This window comes from Rhipicephalus sanguineus, chromosome 5 (genome assembly GCF_013339695.2).
Source record: "Rhipicephalus sanguineus isolate Rsan-2018 chromosome 5, BIME_Rsan_1.4, whole genome shotgun sequence".
Taxonomy (NCBI): domain Eukaryota; kingdom Metazoa; phylum Arthropoda; class Arachnida; order Ixodida; family Ixodidae; genus Rhipicephalus; species Rhipicephalus sanguineus.
This window is the reverse complement of record NC_051180.1, coordinates 147,122,558-147,144,146: the sequence shown is the minus strand read 5'-3', so window position 1 is coordinate 147,144,146 and position 21,589 is coordinate 147,122,558. Positions and strand designations below refer to the sequence as shown.

Here is a 21,589-nt window from a genome sequence, read left to right as displayed (position 1 = left end):
GAATAGGAACTTGTTCTGCTAGCTTGCGGTCGAGGCTGTTCGTTTGGAAAACATACTTGCTCGCGCATGCGAAGTAGCAATTTTGCAAAATGTGAATTTGTCAGTCTGTAAACTGGTTTACTGTTACACGTTAGTGTCCATTGAAGCGTCGTAGTAAGTGCGTCAGTTGCGGTGTGACAGTGCGTGCTTCGCGAGCGAGGCATTGTGCTGTTGCGACATCTTCCTGTCGCCGGGACGGGAGAACTATAGGCGAGGATAAGCACGGATGGGATGTTCATTCGAGCTACCTCTCTTATCAATTCGCTGCACTGTCGAGGCGACAACGTGAAGGTGACGCCGACTGTATGGCTTTTGAGGACAGCTGCTCGCTTTTCGACACTGTGCGGGATATATCGTCGCAGCTAGGAGACGACATACGCGTTGTGCTGCTTTTAATCGTTCGAATCGATGTCTTCTAAATGTTGCAGATAGGTCGGTGGAGTTAACCGCGATAGACGTACACATATGTTCACGTCCATTTACCCTCGCCAACAATCGCTCGCGGTATGCGCTTCACATCAGATTAGTAATTCGCGACCAATCTCTCTCACGTGCGTGGCATGAGTGTAAGTCTTGAAGGTATATGCCTAGCTATGAATGGGTGGTTATTCTCTAACGACTGTGTGAATGAGATGAAGAAATAAATTAGTGACTAAGTGAGTGTTTATTTCCACAATACAAAACACCTGTAATCGAGAAGGTCGCGTTTAAAGGATCCCAAGTTTGCGCCGTTGAATTCTGTGACGTCACCGGGGAGCTGGTGCGGTAACTTCACGGTCGGTATCGGTCTTTCAAGTATCGCTTGTGCAATATATGCTTTTGTAGGAGCGTAATTTACCTGAGCAGTTATGCAGTTATCTGTATTTAATGTTATATATTTTGCCCCCCTTTCGAGTAAAGGGTGCCATTGCGTAGCTCTCTCTCCCTGCGCGTATCACGCTGCCCACGCACGGTGCCATTGACACTGTTTTTTTCGCCGGCGGCTCGATTTGTACCCCATTCGAGGCGTAGTCGGCGTAGTAATTCCCGCGGGCGCTCTGTATAGTCCGTCGCTCTCAATCACCGTGGTTTAATCTCGCGCGTATTTGATATGGAGCCGTTTGTGGTACGCGTAACCGTATCCCTTTCTCCTTACGTACTCGTTGGCGTATTTTTTTTTTTCTCTCGATTCGTTCAATGTGTATCGCCACCGGCGCACGTACGCGGATCATTTCGCATCGCGATGCGTGGGTCGGCCCTCAAAGCGTCAGCCGCGCGCGCACACACTCTCGGTTATCCGCATTTGTCGCGCGCATTATAGTGATTAATGGGCCGCTGCGTTCTTCAGCACGTATACGCGCACCACACAAGAGTGTCAGCTCCGTTGTGTGTGCACCCGCCCGAACCAGTGATCGGTATCGGTGGTTCGCCAGCGGCTCTCGTCGCGTCGCCACCACCAACGGGCTTGCGTTGCGTACACGCGTACACATATTGCAGGCATAGACGAGTCCCGTTGTTCTGGGCAAACTCGAATATTCCGGGCCCTTTGACCTTGCTTCTTGCATTTTCACGTTTAGCTAAGCGGACACGTGGCGTAGGTGTGCGTGTATGTATAAAAATATAGTGGACCGAGCTCATTCGCTGCCACTTGCGTAATTCGCATTGTACACCTCGTTATCTGTCGTTCTGTACCGTTGGAAGTAGTACTGTTGCGATCCAAGAGGGGAGGGTGAACGCACCCCCCCCCCCCCCCCCGGATCATGCGAGGGCGGATCCAAGATGCTCCCTTGGATCTACCAGGAGAGGGAAAATGCACTGCTGTGGCAGTGACGTCTTCCTTCGTACGCCCGCATGAAGTTGCTAGCGCCGCCATGTTGAATTCCGGCAGTGTCATTTGCACTTTTGATAGTGTGATGCATTGTAGTCTGCACAATGGGTGCCAACCGACAGAGTGGTTTTTAAAATGTGTTCTCTACCGCCAAAGCTGAAGCATTTTCTAAAAAAAAAGAAAAAAGACTTTGGAATGTGTAATCATAGTTTGATCCCTGCTGAATTCGAAAACCAATGGAAGAGTTCACAGAAGTGAACGCAAATAGCATTTCTTGGCAAAAAAAAAAAAACAAAAAAACAGCCGCTGAAGTCACAGGGCTTCTTGAGCTTCTGAGCGAAGGCGGTGACGTCATCGATATGCCGCGTCATTGGCGCCATCAGCTCTGTTAAAGCATGGGCTTCGCGATCAGTTCCTCCAACGCGCGCAGCCAGAAGTAGTCACGGAGGCCATGGTTGGAGATGGCAGCAGCTTATGAAACTTAAGTCCCTAGATTTTCCCCTGTTCTTTCTGGGGACTTTAGGTGAAACGGGCGGTACTAGCCACAAGAGTAGTCTGGTAACACTGGTCTCCTCCTCCGTTCGGTGGGGGACATTTGTGAGTGATTCTTCTCGCGAGCCGATGGGAGTCGCTAGGCTCCGCCTTTGTCCGCCGTGGATTTGTCCCTCGTCTGCGTGACCGCCGTGTGTGACCGTCCTGCCTCCGTCGAATGACCGCCGTGAATTTCATTGGCCGAAAAACGACACCAGGGGTATGGATACCAGGGGGGAGCGTGGAACCACATTTGCGCTACCAGTGTAGGCTCTTGACCTTTAGCGAGGTGGCCTCAGCTAGCCACCGGACCTCAGCTGCAGCGCGATGGCGAATTGGGGTGCTGTTGGCTACGCATACGAAGCAGAGAATTCAACGAGGAAAAGAAAACGTGAAACGGTGAGTCGGTCATTAGTGAATTGGTTTCGTGTGCACATGATTTCCGAAGTCCTTTAGATTAAGCTGAGGCTTGATACTACTTGATACAGATGTGTTAAGTTGAACGAAACAAGAATCAACGTGACATTGGCGGCTCCGTTTTCTCGGACGGTTTTGATAACAATGAGAAAAAGCGCAATCGTTCTATAGCTCGCTCGTATTGGGTCGGGTACTTGAAACCGGCGATAGCAACAGCAAAATCTTTAGTGTATTATTTTCCCATTTCCGAACATTTACTGCGCGGGCAAATACTTTTCTTCACAGGCCTTTTTAATGAACACTGGTTCCTTTCTCTCGCGTTTCAAGCGAGCACTTCATCGCGCCGCATGCAGTATGAGAGGAGGAGGCTGGAACAACTTGAAAAATGCAGACCTAATGCGAAGAAATGTCTTCGCTTTCTCGCCCGCTTCCCTTCAGTTACTGCGAGCCCCGGTACTAGCGTTGCAGTGCAGATAGCAATTACCTCAAGGCAAATTAGGTAGTTGGCATTGCATTACGCTAGGTGCATATCGCCCTGTTTCAATTGCTGCTGCTTCGCGTGCACCATTTGTGCTACAGCGATGATCACTCGTCTGTCACTCGTGCATTGTCACGCTCATTCTGTACACTTGCAGCGTGACGCAGTTTAAAGATATAGTGTCGACGTTTCGGGACTCGTTCAGCTAATGTGCGCGCGCTGTATGCACCGTGTAACAGTTGCTGATTGGCGCCAAATGCTGTAATACGATGCCATCGGAACTACGTTTCAGCGCTTCTTGAGCTTGAAGCTTCGGTATCTCCTCGGCCCGCGGCAAAGCAGCGCCTGTGCGACACGCAGCACGAAAGCGCTGTTGGTCAACCTGAACGATACATTACGAATGACCCTTTCGTGTACATGTGTGTCTGTTTGTGACTGTACGTATTACTTGTGCGTATACGTGTTCATTGTATATACAGTAGTCACCACCCGACACCTGCATTGGCATTCCATACGATACATCAGGCTAACATCTCCTCCGAGCAGGCCCGTAGCCAGGAATTTTTTTCCGGGGAGGGGGGGGGGGGGGGCATTTGCTGAAAACCTTGACTATTTGAGAAAAACTATTTTCGGTAAAACGCCATGTAGCATCAAAATTTCGGGGGGGGGGGGGGGGGGGGCTGGCTGGCTACGGGCCTGTCTCCGAGGATACCATTGAAGATTGCTTCCTATCCACCAGCATAGCTGATCGCGCGACTGGCTTGAGATGACCCTGGGTTAACAGGGCTTGTTGCTGAGCTCGTTGGTTCATAACTTGAGGAAAAAACTGTAATGACGCAGAGAAGACGGGGACGAAGCGAAGACACGAACAGACAGACACGGGCGCCGTGTCTGGGTTAGCGTTCGTCTTCCTCGGTTTGTTAATCTTTTTCTCTGTCCCCTCCCTCCCTTCCTACCTCTTTCGTTGAGCGCAGTCCTCATCGACAGCGGGGCCACTCACTCTCTCCTCTGTTTCTTCGTATCGCGCTGCGCGTCGGCTTCACTGGGTTAGCTTGTTTATTTATCTTTTTTTTTTTTTGCCATCCTCGATCCCGTCCCGAGTGTCGGCGGTACCGCCCAACTTCCGGTCTCGCCGCGCTCACGTTGAAATTACTGCGTAGTATTCCGGCCTTATACGCAAGAAAACACACGCGAGGCGTAGCAGTTCTTATACGCAATGCCCTCTGCACGGGACCCCTCTTCAATCTCCGCCTTTGTGGAAACAAGAAATAAATAAATAAATACAAGCACACGGAGGAGGAAGGAGGAGAGGATCCCTTCAGCCGCGCGTTTCAAGGTTCCGCCGCTATTTGAATCGGCGCCGTGTCCCTCTTCATCTGCACCTATTTTATTTCCCTCGTTTTTGATCATTTATTTACACACAACGCGAGAACCAAGAGAGGACGTGTGTGTAGTTGTGCCGGAGGGGAAGGGACATCGCTCACGAACTCCATCGTTTCCTCTCGACCCGCCTACTTCTTTTTTTCTGCTTATTTTTATTTCGGGGTCACTTTCCGGTGTTTATTTGGCTTCGGCGCCCTTTAGCCAAATAATATAATACCTTACAAATTAAAAAAAAAGGTTTCCGCGGTTTCTTCATCTCCGTCGCCTGGATTGAGCTTTCCCCTCAACCCCCCCCTTTCTCTCTCTCTCTCACGCACATTTTTTTTTTCCTGCTCCCGTCTTTATTCGTCGACCGTGTAGCCGCGGAGTTTTCTTGCTCCAACGCTTTACGGTGTGGGATTCGACGGGGCGTTGATTTTCCCGCTTCGGTCGGCGTTATTATATTTCGAGGCCTCGAAACTCGGCTTCTCGCGATTCCTACCTCTTTTTGTATATTTTTTCTTTCATTCTGCATCGGAAGAAAATACTCTAGGTACTTCTTTTTTTTTCCGAGCCATTCCTTCTGTCTTTCGTGACGTTTTGAGCTTTTTTTTTTTTGCCTTTGTCATTTTTCGAGATTTCACAAAATGGTCGGTCTATTTAAGGGTCGCTACGGTACACGCCAAACACGATCAGCCGAGGTTGGGGTTTAAGAAAAATGTCGGTTGGGCCGATTGACCCCGGCGATAAAAGCCACGAATAGAAACGGTTGCGTTGATTGGGCCCTCTTTCTTGACTCGGGGTAAGCGCAAATCAAAAGTTGGTTTCAAAGAAGGGAATCGGTAATAGCGGTCAAAAGCTACGGGTGTGGCTGAAGTCGCGCTTAGCATGTGTAGCTCAAAAGCGTGGACTTGGGATTGGGGAAGAGACCAGCGAAGTTGTCAGCCAAGTATAGAGTTAAGAGGTATGAAGGCCCTGTCAGTGGTCGTCAGAAGTGTACATAGAGAAAGGAAGTAAATTGGATGGGAATGAGGGAAAACATAAAACATAGTAAATAAGTGATTGAAGTGCAATGTAGCTCTGCAAAAAATGGCAAGCAAGGAATCAGAACGGTATACATGTATGTACGATCTAAGTCCTGCTACTGGATTCTCAGGCTGGCGGTATTCGCAGCTAATATTTGTGACAAGATGAAAAGTGTGTCTACCGGAGAGATAGGGAGAGGTGACCGTACGTTATAACTCAATCAGAATATAATCGCTCATCCAAAAGTTTAGGACACGCCCCAATTGAGGCGGTGAAGTTCAGAGCGAATGGGAGCGCCAACTAGCCAGTTGTGGGAGGTGCTTATCAGCAGTAGGCGACTATATATAGTGTATATTGAAGAATAACAAAGAACATAAACGGTTGTCATAAATCATAGCTCTTTCTCCCGCGGAATCATGTCTCCGGCTAGCGTCAAGATGACGGGTACCTTAGTTAGTACCCTGTCATATTTGTCCAGTATCACGATACCTTCTAGTAACAAGGACAACCAACCGTATAGCTGTTGTTCGCAGCTTCGGAGGCGTTAATCGTGACAGGAAAAACTGTTTTCCCCAACTCTATTGGCGCTATACATCGTATCGGCACGGTGCGGCTGAAGCTGCTGGGGGCCACGGCGACTGGTTCCTTCGCAGCGCGTGCTCGGAGGCGTGGGTTGCACGTGTAATTAATGCCGGCCCGCCGAGAGAGTGTGTGTGTGTGGCTGCATGAAATCGTCCTTTATTCATTCGAGGTTTAGAAGCGTGGGAGGGCGGGTGGAAAGTTACTTTTGCGGAAGGCCTCGTGTAGCGGGACTGCTCTTCCTCGAACGATCTGCATATGGGCGTGTTCTGCTATGGAGTGTTGCTACGATGGTGATGATGACACGATGTGAATGTGCCGGAACGAGGACGGTCTCGGTGAGGCCTGCAGTGCAACGCTTGCCGAAGTTCACCCTGACAAATGTTCCTTCTTCCTGCAGGGCGGGGGTGCTCTCAAAATTGTGGATGCTCGCGGTTATGCTTATGATGGAGGGGTTTTTAAACCGTAGCTCTTTGTCTCGCGTGCCTTTTGAAAAATGGAAGCCGATTCGCTCAGGGCGGGGCCCCTCTAACCTTGTATACACTGCATCGCACCCAACTTCGTTGCGGTGCAGCTGCAATACGGGCCCCGTCAGCCAATCAGAATAGACAGTTAACAGTGAGAAAGTTCTTCCATGCACTGGCCTCTGGTCGACCTCCGCCGACTGAATCCAAGTGTCACGAGCCAGGTTTTATGCGTGAATACCGTAAATTTGGGTCTGAAAACGGTCGCCGTGTTCGTGCGAACGGCGGCGTGTCACGTCGAGCAAGTGTCGTATCGAGTTCCGTTGAACGCAAACGTTGTGGATAGTTGAACTCGACTTCCTTCTCCACACATAGCGGCGTCGAGTTCACGTGCAGTGTTTAGTGGGCGAGTCCTCCTCCGTTATGTATGTGCAAACTTCGGCTCTCGATAGACTCCACACTGATAAACTGTTTTTTAACTGCGCGAACATTGCAAACAGGACACCGCTTCAGAAGATACTCACAGAAAGATGAAACGTGTCTGTCTCTTAAGTGCTGTCCTGTTTCCCATGTTCGCGTAGTTAACAGACCGTTATTATGGGAGCGGCGGCTGCGACCTAGCCCCTCAAAAAATTCTATTAACCACACTGATCGTTTTGACGGAAAGGTCATGTCGCAGGCCATAGCTGTCCTGTGTTACGGCTGTATTAGTGGTACCACAGCTAATTGAACCAGCGTTCTAAATCTCTGCAGAGCGACAACCGTTAAATCATGCGAGTCGCCGTATTACGCATCACGACATACCACGCACACTTACATCTCACATATAAAAGCAGTTCAATCCATCGCGGTATTAAAAAAACTGGTGTAGTGCCTTTTATGCCTCTACATAGGGGCTGCGTAGCGCAGAGCTCCCTCTTCCATCTTTTTTTTTTTTTTCGTTAGGCAGCAGCGGTGCTTTTGGACCAAGAGCGATGATCCACGATACACGTGGCGCCAGCCAATGATAACTCCCCCCTCTCTTCCGCTTTTCGATCCTGGAACAGGTGGCCGGCCTCGCCCTCTCCTTTGCTTCTCTGTCTGGCTTCACGTTGAGAAAGAGATTCTTTATTTGGGAAAATTAGGTGAATAGTGGGGGTGAGGGACGCAGTAACTGTCTCTCAGGCGAGGACACCACAACCGCGACACCTGGGGGAAAGGGGAGAAAAGTATAGGAGAAGTTAGAGTTACAGTGGAGGAGGAGGCCTGGGGGAGTTAAACACATCACTGGGGGGAGAGGGGGAAAAAGAAAAAAAAAGGGGGGGGGGACACACACACGCGATAAACACATGACTGGGAAAAAAAAAAAAAACACGGAAGTTCCGTTTGTTGGGGGCTTGGTCGGCGTGGTTCAGAGAAGACGGTCGGCCAGTTGCGCGGCTTCGATGTAGTTGAGGACCGCGCGCAGGGCAGGGCGCACGCGATGGGCTGATCCTACCGGGTGCAGAATGTCATCTACCGTGGCAGACGGAAGTCCCAGCTGCTTGAAGGCACGAGCGAGCGCTTCGCGGTGGGTGGAGAGGGCGGAGCAGGAAAGGAAGAGATGCGCCACGGTTTCTCTCTCTCCGCAGTCACTGCAGAGGGGCGAGGGCGCACCGCGGAGGCGGTGCCGGCGCTCAGCAGGCCAGACGGAACCTGTCCGCAGTGCGAGGAGGAGGGACCGCTCTTTCCTGGTCAGCACGTTTTCCGATAGAATGCGTGGTGGAGAGCCGGCGGCCGTGCGCTTGTCGGGGTGGTTTCGCACGAGCTCTCGCCAAAGGTTTCGGCGCGCAGAGTCCACGGAGTCCGCGCACGTTGTCAGTGGAACAGCTGGGTCGTGTGCTGTCTTTGCCAGGTCATCGGCAGCCTCGTTCCCTGCGATGCCAACGTGCGACGGTATCCACTGGAGAGCCACGTCGCATCCGTGTTCGCGCAGACTGTGGAGTGACCACGCCACACGTTGTGCGAGTGGGGGGGCGCGTTCCTCTTTGGCGAGCTGGCGGAGGGCTGACCTCGAGTCAGTGTAGATTGTCGCGCGTGTGACTTGCGGCGTTTCGCGGATGAGGTCGGCAGCAAGGTGTATTCCTACCAGCTCAGCCGTGGTGGAGGAGGCGCGGTAGGCGAGCCGGCATTGGCGCTTCAATGCCAGCTGTGGTGCCGCGCAGGCAGCGGCCGCAGAGTGGTCCCGAAGCACGGAGGCATCAGTGAAAAACTGTGTCCTTCCATCAAGGTCCTGGTCCATTCTGGCTGCGGCTTCCTGCGCGATAGCACAGGCCGGTGTGTTGCGCTTCGAGCGCACGCCTGAGAGCTCGAAGCCGATGGGGAGCGGCACTCTTTGGTGAGGGGGGGGCCACGGGGGAATCTCGGGTGCGGAGTCCACGACGATAGAGTCGAACGTGTCGAATAGTGTTCCGACACGCGAGTTGGGCAGTGCCCGCAACTGGGACAGGATGGCGGCCCCATCCGGTGCACGTTGGAGGCGCTCGAGGTGGTAGAGCGCGCGCAGTTCGCCTGTGAGTGACGCCGGCCAGGCGCCTGTCTCCGCGAGCGTGGCAGCCACTCTCGAACCGCGCGGGAGTCCGTGACACATGCGGAGAACTCGGCGATGGTCAGCGTCGATGGCACTCCACTGTATGGGGCGAAGGCTGCACAGAGGAAGCGCGTAATGCACTTTGGACATTGCCATGGCCTCGTAGATGTTCATCGCGAAGGAGGCCGGGCATCCGGCTCCTCGTGCGAGAATCCGTCGGACCGCACCCTCGACACGGCGTGCTTCACGTCTCACACGGCTCACCTCCAAGTTCCACTTTAGTCTATGGTCTATGGTGATACCAAGATAGCGGACGTGGGTTTTCCAGGGCAGCGGAACACCGTGGAGTGTGATGGGGCGGGTTGTACGCCGTTCACTGGCGCGCGGGTGGACGAGGAGTGCCTCTGTTTTGGCGGCCGAGATGCGCAGTCCTATGCTGTCCAGGAACCCGGCGACGGCCTCTAGGGCGTTCTGGAGGCACTTACGCACCCTGGCGAGGCATCGGGTGGGGCCGCGCACATACAGGGCGATGTCGTCCGCGTAGGTGACCGCGTGCACAGTGAAAGCGTCTTGTTTGGGAAGGCACTCGGTGAGCGGTGCTAGAACCAAGTTAAAAAGAAACGGGCTCAGCACGCTTCCTTGTGGCACTCCGGTGGTGACAGGGCGGCGCGTACTGTTCGCCTTCCCCACACGGACAGTCAGTGAGCGGTCCGCGAGGAAGGCTTCAATGTAGCGCAGGAGTTTGCCCTGCACACCAAGCGCACAGACCGCCTGGATGATCGTCGTGTGGGGGAGACAGTCAAAAGCTGACTGCACGTCGAGCAGAAGTAGCAGGGCTGTCTCCCGGTCGTGTAGCGCTTGTTCCAGGGTGCCAACAACCGCGGCAATCGCGTCAGCCGTGGCGCGAAGGGCGCGAAAGCCGCATTGTTGTGGAGGGAAGGTGCCGCTCGCAGTGGCTATCCATTGGAGGCGATGAAGCGCCATTGCCTCCATGGTTTTCCCCGGCACCGTTGTCAGGGATATCGGCCGGTATGAGGCAAGGCTGCGCGGTGGCTTCCCGCGCTTCAAAACCGGCACGACCAACGCTGTACGCCAGGTATCCGGGAGGGAGCCGCTGTTGAAGACCTCGTTGAAGGCGACGAGCAAGAGTTGGCGCTGGTCGTCGTTGAGGTTCCGCAGCATGCTGTGTGTTATGCCGTCCGGCCCCGGCGCGCTGCGGTGACGTCTGCGGTTGAGCACACGAGCGAGTTCGTGCTCAGTGAACTCGGCGTCGCACAGGCAAGCGAGTTGCTGCGAGACGGCCGCGTCTGTCGGCGCAGAGGGCGATAAGGTCGGACGGTGGCCTCCGAGAGTGCCGGCACTCAAGCTTGGAGGCGCAGGGAGGGCTGGGGTAAAAGCGTCTGCTAAGAGCTCTGAAAGTTCCAGCTCCGTGATGCCGCGAGCCACCGCAATCGCGAGCACAGGGTGGCGAGGGGCCCTTGGGTTGAGAAGTCCTCTCATGATGGGCCAGGCGCGATTACGGCGACGTGGATCGCTGAGAGACGAGCAGACGCCGGACCAGCTGTTGCGCCTGAGTCGCCGTGCCTGTCGTCTGCAGACCGCATCTATGCGATTGTGCACCGTCCAATGTTCGACACGGTCCGTGCGGGTCGCAATGCGCTGTGCACGTCGGCGAGCGGCGCGCAAATTCAGCAGCTTCACGTCAGGGCACGGGGAGCCGGCAGGCACAACACAGCGCGTTGTGGCTGAACGCGCGCACTCCGCTATGTGAGTGAAAAAGTCACTGGCGAGCGTTGGTTTCGCGCAAAGTTCACGAAAAACACGCCACCTCACGACACTGTACACGCGCTTCGCCCCGCGACTCGGGTGGCTGGGCGAGAGGGCGATGGGGTAATGGTCCGATCCGGCAGTGTCTGGGGCTCGTGTCCAGATGTACGAGCAGGACTGAGACACCAGTGCCAGATCGATCGTGGAGGGGCGTGTGTTGCGGCGTGGTGTGGAACACCGGGAGAGAGAGAGGGCTGAAACGCCGTGGTGGGGGTGTTGCTTAATCTACGCGAGTCCACCCACCCACCCTCTCGTCTTCTGGCGTGGTTTCGTGTCATTGTTCGTTGCCGTGTGCGTGCGTGTCTATGTTGCGCGCACTACGTGCGCTGGGGACGGTGCGGGGCGCGTCGCGTAATCGGACGGCCACCGCGGATGCGGCAGTTTCCGCGCTCACTTCCTCGTTCGTTTATCCTCCTCCTCCCCTGTCCTCCTCTCTCTCACTTTGTTCACTATTTGGGCAGAACAGTGACAGTGGAGCGCACGCTGCTCTTTGCAGGCGGCACCTTTGTGTGTGGGGCATCGTTGGGCTCCCCTTGTTTTCTGATCCCCTCTTTCAATCGCAACATCCCCCCGCCCCCCTCATGCACTACTACACCTTTGGGCGATGGTAGTCACCACTCGCCCTCGCTTTATTTAATTCCGCGCAGTTTTCAGAGCCCCCCGTCCGTTCCTCGTGCGCTGCCGCCGCGCCGGTATAAATAGCGGGAAAAGCCTCGCTCTTCTCATATTGAGCGTCGTTCGTACAGATAGAGAGAGAGAGCTATTCCTTTCTCTCTTTCCCTAATTTCCATGAGCGTTCTGCTCGTCTATGCGAGGCGAGAAGCCTTCCTCCCCCCTCCCCCCCCCCCCCCCCCCCCCCAGCACTGCTTCTCTCCGGGTGCGTGCTTGCTCTCGGTCCCGGCGTGATTCGATATTTTTCAATGAGAAAGCGTGATTTCATGGGCGTAGTGGTATCGAAGAGAAGCGGCGCCGGGGGTGGGTTGGGGGCGTATAAGCACCGCCGCTTTTTTTTTTATATATATATATTCTGTTATACCGAGTGCACGAAGCTCTCTCGGCAGGGATTGACCTCGCGGCGAGTGAAGAGCTCGGGGATTTCGGTTCGCTCGCTCGCTCGGCTTTTTCGCTAGTTTCCCGCCGGGCATCGCACTTTTCAGTCGTGAGCGAGAGAGGAGGTGAGGGGCTGTACTCGCAGTTCATGATGGCCTTCTTTTCTCTCTCGGCCCGTAAAGCGTACTGGAGCTCCGGCCCGGTTTCAGGCCCCGCGCTCGTTGGAGCGGCGAGGAGCCTCTCTGCTGCTCGCACTTTCTTTTTTCTTTTTTTTTTTTTTTTGTGCTTTCTTTCGCGACGCGCGGTTGTGATCTCGCTCTCTGCGCGCGGGGGCGCCGCTTATAAGCGCGCGCGCGCTTTTTGATGTCTCGTCGGCGTGTGCGGTGCGTGTCTGCGGCTCGCCAGTTTTTCTTTCCAGCGAGCTGCGCAGAATGGCCCCTCGTTATTTGGGCCCCTTGTCTGCTTCGTAACCCCCCCCCCCTCCTCCCGTACCTAGATATGTTCCGACTGCGTGAACGGTGCTCTGGCTGGCACCCCCTCCTCTGTCTTTCGCCTCGGCGTCATTCGCTTCGCGGTGTGTTTTAGTGTGCTCGCGTGAGAGAGAGTGAGAGGTCGCGGATTGCATACATACGCGCACACACGCACTGGCGTGTAGTTAAGGCCGCCGCGCTCCCTGCGTAAGCAGAAAAAAAACAAAAAACAAAATATGAGAAAGGCGTCGGCTTTCGCTTTTATGCGAGCCGAAGCGTCCCCGTCCGTGCGTTCTTTAATATAGACATCTATGGATGGCAGCTCTGAATGGCCCCCCGTGGTGCGTAATGCTCTTCTGAGGCCCGAACCCAGCGCGCCCGTCTCTTTCCCCCTTCTTATGCTTCCCACCCCACCCCACCCACTGACACACCGCGCCGTTCGTAGTTGCGCCGCATCGCATAGTGGCGGTTTTTCGCTCTCGTTGTAAGTACTACACTCGTCCTAGCTGCTGCGCCATTGCCCCTCACCCATGCTACTCTGTTTGTCCATTCGGGTTATTGTTTATTCCTCCACTATAGTGCCCCCTCCATCCCCGGTTTTGTGCGAAATGTTCCTTCCAGCATTTTCGTTTCCGACGTTTGGGTGCGCCGCTACCGCTGAATCCAGAAGGGTGACGTCATCCTCCGTGGATGCACGGCCGCTCTGCCCTGCCCTGCCCCCGAGTGGGTTGAGTTATGGCGAGGCAGTATAGGGTTAACGCGATTGCGAGCAGTTAATCCTTCGTTTTTTCTTTCTTTTTCTTGCTCTTGCTAATCCCAGTAGTCAACTCGTTAATCTACGGGAGAATAAACGTAGCGATAGCGTTAGCCTCTGCAGTCGTGGAACAGTCTAAGCTGCTCTGGTTTGCGAATTAGACTAGAAATATTCCCGGACATGTTATCTTCGTTTGTACGGCGCTTGCGCTCCGGTATTGCGTCAGAAAATGCTTGTTAGTAAAAAACAACAACAGCAACGGTAGACAACTGAATCATTAGATCAAGATTGTATGAACACAGTGTTGCCGTTATAACAAGCCAACAGTAGCATGCATTAGCAAAGAGTCGGTGAGTGCCAGCTGTATGCCTCTAAATTACGGTAGTTGAATAGGGTAAGGAATTAGGCTAGGGTAATCGTCCGCCGGATAAACAAATAGTCTTTTAACTAACTATCGTTATCGGACGTCATATACGGTTACAGAAAGTCGATGGCGGACGAAGACATTGTTAAAAAGAGATAAAGAACGCGTACCTTTGTTTCGTGCAGCACACATCGGTACGAACGTATTTGTAGATCAACTGCGAAACCTTCATTCCCGGCGCTGTCGTAGAAGAGACTGTAGCGATTGTTGCTCAGTTAGTGAAGTATATAGCGTGACTCCAGGAACATTGAGCAAGGTGAATCTAACGAGTTTTCGTGTTGTTGGACAGCATTAATAGTACTAACTGCTGGGGTTTAACATCCCAAGAAACGTTAAAACCCAAGAAACGTCGACATGATTATAAAGGTACGCCGTAGTGGAGGGCTCCGGAAATTTCGACCGCCTCAGGTTCTTAGGCGTGCACCCAAATCGCAGTACACGGGCCTGAAGCATTTTCTGCTCCATCGAAAATTGCGGCCGGGATTCGATCCCGCGACCTTTGGGGTCAGCAGTCGAGCACCGTGACCACTGCACTACCGTGGCGGGTGTTGGACAGCTTTGCGTTGACTGGGAAGCACTTGAACTTTGCGGTCGCATTTCTAGTCTGCCTCAACTGCTTGCCGGAGGTGGCGGGCACGTGTGGCAAAGCTTTGAAATAAAGATATAAAAAAAAGTAGAAGGTGAAATCCACCTGCGCCGGGTCCCTGCAGGTAGCTGCGGCTGCTGGTGCGCTGAACCATGATCTGTGGCGCGTACCTCTCTTTCTGTCCCGGCCTCGGTGATGGAAAAGAAAAAGAGAAAAATTAAGCGGTGAAGCAAAATAGAAAGAGATTGACGCTGGGTCGTCGCGTACAAAGTGCCTGCTGAACCGCAGCGTGAGGCTCTCTAGCTCTGCGACGCCCGCAGGTGCGTTTTAGCAGGAAAGTTGGAGACCGCCCCCCCCCCCCCCCCTTCACATCAGACGCCGGTCCCGATAATGACGTACAAGCGCTCTTGTATACCTGTTTTGTAGGCCTAGTTTCACTCGTATGCGAAAGAACGGGGAAAAAAAAAAAACACTTGCGGCACAAATTATCGCCGGCGTGCACTTTCATCGTCGTTATGTTCATATATTTTTATTTATTTGTAGTTGAAATTGAACGCTGACTGATAAAGCAGTAGCAAGCGCGTACGCTGTCATATTCCTGGGGCCGGATGTACATTGCCTTATTCATTCGTGATTGCTGTTCTTTGTTGTCGGATTGCAGCTATCGTTGATGATATGAGCGGCTTCGGCAATGGACTGCGCTGTTATAACTTGCCAACAATTCTAGCGAAGGAGCGTTCTCATGGTGTAGTCGGGATGTGTTCAAGAAGCACGATACAAAAACCAGGGAATCATGGAAGACTCTGGGTCTGTTTTTGAATCGAGTACACTAAAGGCCTGAGCAGGAGGCACTGCGTAGCAGAGTTCATGTACTTGAAGAAAGAAACCGTCTCCCACTTTTGGCGTTGCTTTTTTTTTTTTTTTTTGTCGTAATAACATATGCGAGGATGAAACGTAGGGTGGTGAGCTGCCGAGTTGACATTTTAACACTGCACCATGCGCGTTATTTAACGGCATGTTCGTTAAGCACTTCATAATTAACAACTTAACAACGGCCCATGTCAAATTAGCGCCACTTTTCTCGAAAGCTGGCTGGCAACAATTTCATTTCTCATACACTTAAATACTGGATAGCAGCGCGGATTCGACACAGGACATAAAAAGAAACGACACCGATACACAGGACAAGCGCTTTCTTTTCTTGTCCTTTGTCGAGTCCGTGCTATCCAGTATTTAACAAGACTATGAACAAACTTACCCCAGCAACGAATTTTTGTTAAGCTATGTTTCTCATACAGTTTCTGGTGAACCTGGCGACGTATCAGGGTCAAATATGCCACGTGATCGCTTCCTAGTAAGTTTCGAAATATATGGAAGTAAGCAACGTGGAATGTAATGTACTTGTCTCGGGGGAATATCGTATAGCCGAGCGCGGTCTGAGCCTCGCTATCGGAACCGGAAATCGTCGCGTCGCTGCAGGACGCCCACTCCTGCGCGTCCCGTCGGTGACCGGCCACAGCCATCTCGGATGGACGACGCGACAACCAACCCAACGGTGCGCTTCTTCTCTGAGTCGTGTGGGTGGGGATGGTCGTCGTGCGCGCTTTTAGTATTTCGCTCTCTAGCGGACCTCGTTCGTGCCTCCATTCTGTAATACGGCCGGCGACACAGTGGGCGTATACCTGGCGCCTGCTCCGTAACGGTGCCTCCGCCCGCTTTTGAGAGACTCGCCGGAGAAGCGAGCATCCGAGGTTGCGTGAATCTTTTCCTCTACCGGCGTGCATGGTGGTTGTACGAGAATTGCTTGCCCTCACTCTCTCTCTCATGCCTAGCGAGGGCGGAGTCGCGCGAGCGCGGAATCGGAAACCGTTTTCACGCGGATGCAGTGCGATCGCGAGGTATTTCTGGAAGTCTCAGGCACTGATGATAAAAACGCTAACCGTAGTGGGCTTTTGGTTCGGCGTCCCGTTATAGAAGAGGCATTGTACAGTCGTGATAAAGATATATGTGAAGGGACACTGAAATTGCCTTTTTTTTTAGGTCGTGGCGGCTGTTCGCAAGCTCATATGTGTTCATAACGCTAAGTGGTCAAACGGATAGGTGTAGCTTGCAATTCAATGCGTCACTGTCATATCCACACATTACAAGTGATCGTTGATTGAACACGAATTCGGTGTTCCATTTCACGTTGCTCACGACTGCATAACGACTATTTTCTTCTTCTTATTTTTTTTTTCATGAAGGCCTATATAGTGGGTGGTTATGCCAAACGAAGCTTGGGGGAATTCGCGTCTTCCGTTTCTTCGTGAAATCTATACGAAATGATACAGAACGCGTTGTTGTTGAAATGAAAATTTGCGGTGTAAATTAATGTTAGGATGACTGCCAGTTGGGCATGTTGGCAAAGGTTCGTGATAAAAAAGCGCAATATGCACGAAGACATAAACCTAAAGGACACAGGAAGGAGCGCTTACTAGCAACTGAAAATTTTATCTCGGAAATCACATGAATGCACGTCGCCACAAACCACCCTTATTATCACAAACAGCGTGAATCAACGAAAGACCGCTGTGATAACCGATGGCATACAGCGAGTAAGCACGTGTTAACCCCCCCCCCCCCGCGCGAAAAAACAACACAGAAAACAAACAAAAAGAAATGCACTGAGTCATGTTCTGTTAGCAGAACAGACGCCTGGCTGACGCACTTATCGCCTCCTTTCTTAATTCGAAACGCTTCAATTATTTCTCTTGTTCGCTTCTTGTGCTTGTCGATTATTTCCGTGTCGCAAAGTTTTGGTTGGTGAGTACACTCTTTTGTAATGCATCGCTAACTGCGAGTACGGGGCCCCCTTTAGTGAACTCTCTCGTTCACGAAGGCGCACATTCATTAAACGACCTGTTTGGCCGACGTATTCCTTTCCACATGTTAAAGGAATTCCGTACACGACATCTTTTTTGCATCTCCTGCCATGTGTTTAGTCACATCCATCTGTTTTTTCCGTGCTTTTTTTTTTGTGGCCAACCTTAACACTGCCGGACAAATTTTTGACAAATTGTTTTTGGCTGAAAAAACAACCCGCACCCCAATTGCAATTTAATGTCTCGAAAAGTTCGGATCAGTTTGTTCCGGGCATCCGGTGAACACCGCACAGCTGGTGGTTCAAGCGAGGTGTTGTAACTTGCCACATTGTGAAATATTTTTCTGGCGCAATCGCAGGGCCTTATCGTTCCTGGTGCGCCGACTCGGGTCTCCTACAGCGACCTGTGTTTGGGCGTATAGCCGTAAGGCTGTGCTTGGCGAAGCGCGTTTTATGGCTCCCGCGGCTTTATACTAACCCTCATTGGAGAGCTTTAGGTTGGAGTGCCCCGTGCGTCGGCCTGGGACGCAAACCTTTGGACGTGCGCAACATAACGAAAAGTGAGTGTAAAAAAAAACAAACAAAAACAAAGGTTGTAAAATGGAGCTTGCGTTCCGCGATGCTTGGTTACACAAATCTATAGACTATATATAATTTCAAAAAGGAAGAGGAGTACTCTTCTCCCCACAGTTAGCTTTTCCCGGCTCACATTGCGAAGTTGAATAAAATCGACTGCTGGCCTAGTTCGTACTGCGCATACGTTTACGTTTAGCGCAAAGAAACACGCGCTAATGGATGGATGGATACAACTTTATAAATCTCAAGAAAAATTTACGAGTCTGTGATTTCTAAAACTCTTTCATCGGAAGCGCTTTAAATACACGGCGGACGCAAATGGGGTGGCATATATTTCATTGTAAACGAGGGTCATCGACACATCGCGTTCGCGGACATTGCGCTGCCTCTAAAACTCCCTAATGAAATGGAACGGAGCGCCGCTGTACTATACCGCCGGGTCAGTTGTATCCGTTCTAGCCAGAAAGAAAGCTATGGGAAAAAGGATGCAAAGCAGATGGCGTAGTGACGTCCTTAATTGCGCGCTGCGCCCGTGGGTGGGTGGGCGTTGCTCGCGCTACAGAACAACGAATCGAATTCGTTTGTTGCGAAAAAGCGAGCCTCGCTGGCCGCATCCGACGCGCGGCGCTCTCGCTTTGCATTCATTTAGAAGAAGAGGGGGTGCATGCGCAGTCGCTCTAGAAATCCCGATATGCGATCGCGTGGGTGGCGCATAACAACGAGGAGACCCGCGAGACTAGAGCGCAGTTCTGCTTTCCTGGCCACGGGTTTTGCCAGCAAGGGATTTGATTTCGCGCGCTCGTGCGGGGTGTACGAAGTGCGTACGAAGCGCGCGAGCCGACTCTATATAGTTACGCGCTCGAAGCGTGCTATTACGTCGCGACGATGACGAGGTTTAAGTAGCCTGTGGGCGGCGGCGGCGGCGTACTTTGTTTTGTTACTGAAAATACTGCGCCACCCAACACCGCGTGCGTGTTATTAGTGTGGGCGGAAAGCGCGCGCCCAACCCTGTGATGAGAGGTGTTAGGCGTTTAGCGTAACGATCGAAGCGGGAGAAAGAGGTGCTGAAGTCGTTCCTCAAAGTGTTGATGTTTCGCGGTTATGCCTGCAGGTGTGCAGGCTGCTTTTATTGTTGCTTGGGTGCGTTGTTGTACGCTATATATATATGCTTTTAATATATGCGCGTCACAAAAGAGCCCCGGGTGGTCGCTATTCATCAACGGTGTGCTGTGCGTCGTAGAACGGTTGTCAAGTTTATTCCCAAATCGCACTTGGTAACGCTGCCTTATTGTTTGTTTGCGCTGATCATACAGAGGAGGATGGCTTATGTCTGCTAGGGCCTACGTAGTTCCTAATCGGTCAAAATAAAGTACGTTGGGTTCCAAGGAAGCCAGATACTTGACATACCTAGTTTCACGAAATTTCGTTGAGCCAATGGGACCAAACTACCAAAAAACACTTTGAAATCCACCGGAGATTTCGGCTCCAAATTTAAAAGTGAAACTTTTGACACTGGTTTTCTCACCTAGTAATAATAGACCTATGGTGGTGAAATTAACGACGCTAGAGTTTTCAGAGCATAATTTATCAGTCTAAACTAATTTATTGTCGTACTTTAATTTCCCTTCAAGGCGAAAGCCTTAGATGCCTCATAAGACGCGGAAATTGACCGTCGGCGGCGTCTCACGGCGTCGGCGTCAACGTGAATGGTGCAAAAAATCACGTCACGACGTCATATATCGTGACGTCACATGAAGGCTATCGTGACGTCACATCAAGTGATATCGTGGCTTGGTCATAGGTGGGCCCATCACAGAGGCAGTGCTAAACCACCTTAGGTGCAAAAAGCTTTCGGAGTGGGGCGCGGGAGGACCAATGCATCGATTTGAGAAGAAAAACAAGAAGATCGCTTTCTCCTTCGAGTCGTCTTAGGCATAAGGGACCCTGGGAGTTCGTTATTTGATTCTTGGTCGTCTTTTTTTCTCGGTGCATTTCCTCGCCAGCTGTGTTTAGTTAAACTAGTTTCATATTAGGGATTCGTCGAATTTCTGTAGTCTGGTTCTCCGCCTTTCTTGCGTCCGTGCTTGCACGCGCCTTGACTTTCTTCGACGGCTTGTTTGTTCGTCTCGGCAAGAGGAACCGAGACCGCCGGGCCGCGATGCGTTCGGCCGAGCAGTCTTGTTATTCGTCGAAGCATCTCTGTTGCGCTGGCTTTTTTCCTAATGTGTACGCGGCACGTGGCGGCGTTTAACGCTTATTAAACGCTCCAAACAAGCAAGCAATCGGGCGTAATCATCTGCGGCGGCGAACGCTCTTTTCCGCTCAAATGGCTCCCTTCTGTCTTCGTTCTCTCTCGGAACAACACGAGCGTTAAAGATCGTCTCGAGGCTTCTTCTCCGCAAAAGCGCATTATCTTCGCCGCATCGCCGGATAATTTAAACGCAACTCTAGCGAAAGCCACCGCCGCCGTCCTTACTTCCTCTTTCCGAAGGAGCGGAAGAAGAAGCGACCGCGACGACGAAGATGCGGCGGTGTGGTGTCTGTAGCGGCGTGTATTATGGTGTTACAAGCGCAACGCCGCGAAGACGATCCTCAACAGCGCGGCGGCGATCGTAGCAGCAGCAGCCAAAGACAATTACGGGTGCCGCAGCCGGGATGCGCGCTGTGTTGTGTGTGAGCGCGCTCCTTTCTTCTCGGTTGTGGAGCCCGTTCTGTGTTCCGGCCGGGATCCGCTCTTTCTTTTCTGTTCATCTCTTCGGATGGCTTCGTTGCGTGCCGCGCTTGCGTTTCTCGCTCGCTGGGTTGCGCCAGCGATCCAGTTCATTGCTGCGGAAAATGCAGCAGCCGAGGGAGGACGAAAATGACGACGATGATGGTGACGGCGGCGTCGGCGCGTTTAGGATCCCCCCTTTCTGCTTCGTTCTCGTGGCTTGCCTCCGCCGCCGCTGCCTCTGTTGCTGCTTTCGCGCGACGTCGTCGGTTCGGCTTGGCTCGACTCTGGCCGTCGTCGTGGCTTGCCGTGTTGTTCGACTTCTTTCTGTTCCCTTGCTCGCTCTCATTCTCGCTCTTATAGCCTATGCTGCGCGGGTTTGTTTTGCTGCGATATCCTTTTCTAGGAGCCTTGCTCCGCTGTCCTCGGGAAGCATCGTTCGCGCGCGAATCCCGGGCGCTCGTTGCCGCCTTCCCTTAACATGTTTTTTTATGTATGTACACTTTTTTTTTCCCTCGTCGATATTGCTGTTTCCCGCACTGTCGTCGTCTTCTGCTTTTCCTTGAGCCCCATTGAGAAGCTTTGGTATTTCGTTCGGGTCCTCTGTATTTGTGTGCCCGAATTCTCGGGAAGGCGCGAGGTGGTATTTCTTTCGGTCTTTCTCTTCTTTTCCTGCGGAGCAACATTTTTGCCTTTGTGTTTCGGTTGCTGCGCTATGCGCTGGGTGCTTCGCGACGTACGCGTCAGTTCAGAGAGGAGAGGATCGCGCGGAGGAGAGTGAAGGGGCGGGGGGATACGCTTCGCGATTATGTTAGGTAGGGGATGAGGGGACGCTAAGTAAAGAAAGAAAACGAGAGATCAAAACGAGAAATACAGAGGCGCAAAGTGGGGCCCGAACGCGGGAGCTTGCGCCTTGCTACGCGCGTGGCGCTTGCCTTTTTGCCCTCCTCCGTTACTCTTCCCTTCCTTCGAAGCAACTCCCTCCCCCTCTCTCTCTCTGTGCTGTTGGATTTTCGTCTCTGTGCAGGTCTTCCTCCCTCCAGTCTCGTTTCACTCGCGCTGGTTATGCGGCAGACATTTT

At 52.4% G+C, this 21,589-nt stretch overlaps 1 protein-coding gene across 4 annotated transcripts in view; it reads left to right on the top strand.

Moving 5' to 3' along the window:
• The window catches only part of LOC119394321 (transcription factor 12), a 215,105-nt gene that overhangs the window by 55,492 nt on the left and 138,024 nt on the right, over positions 1-21,589 (top strand). The gene's annotated exons all lie outside the window — the stretch shown is intronic.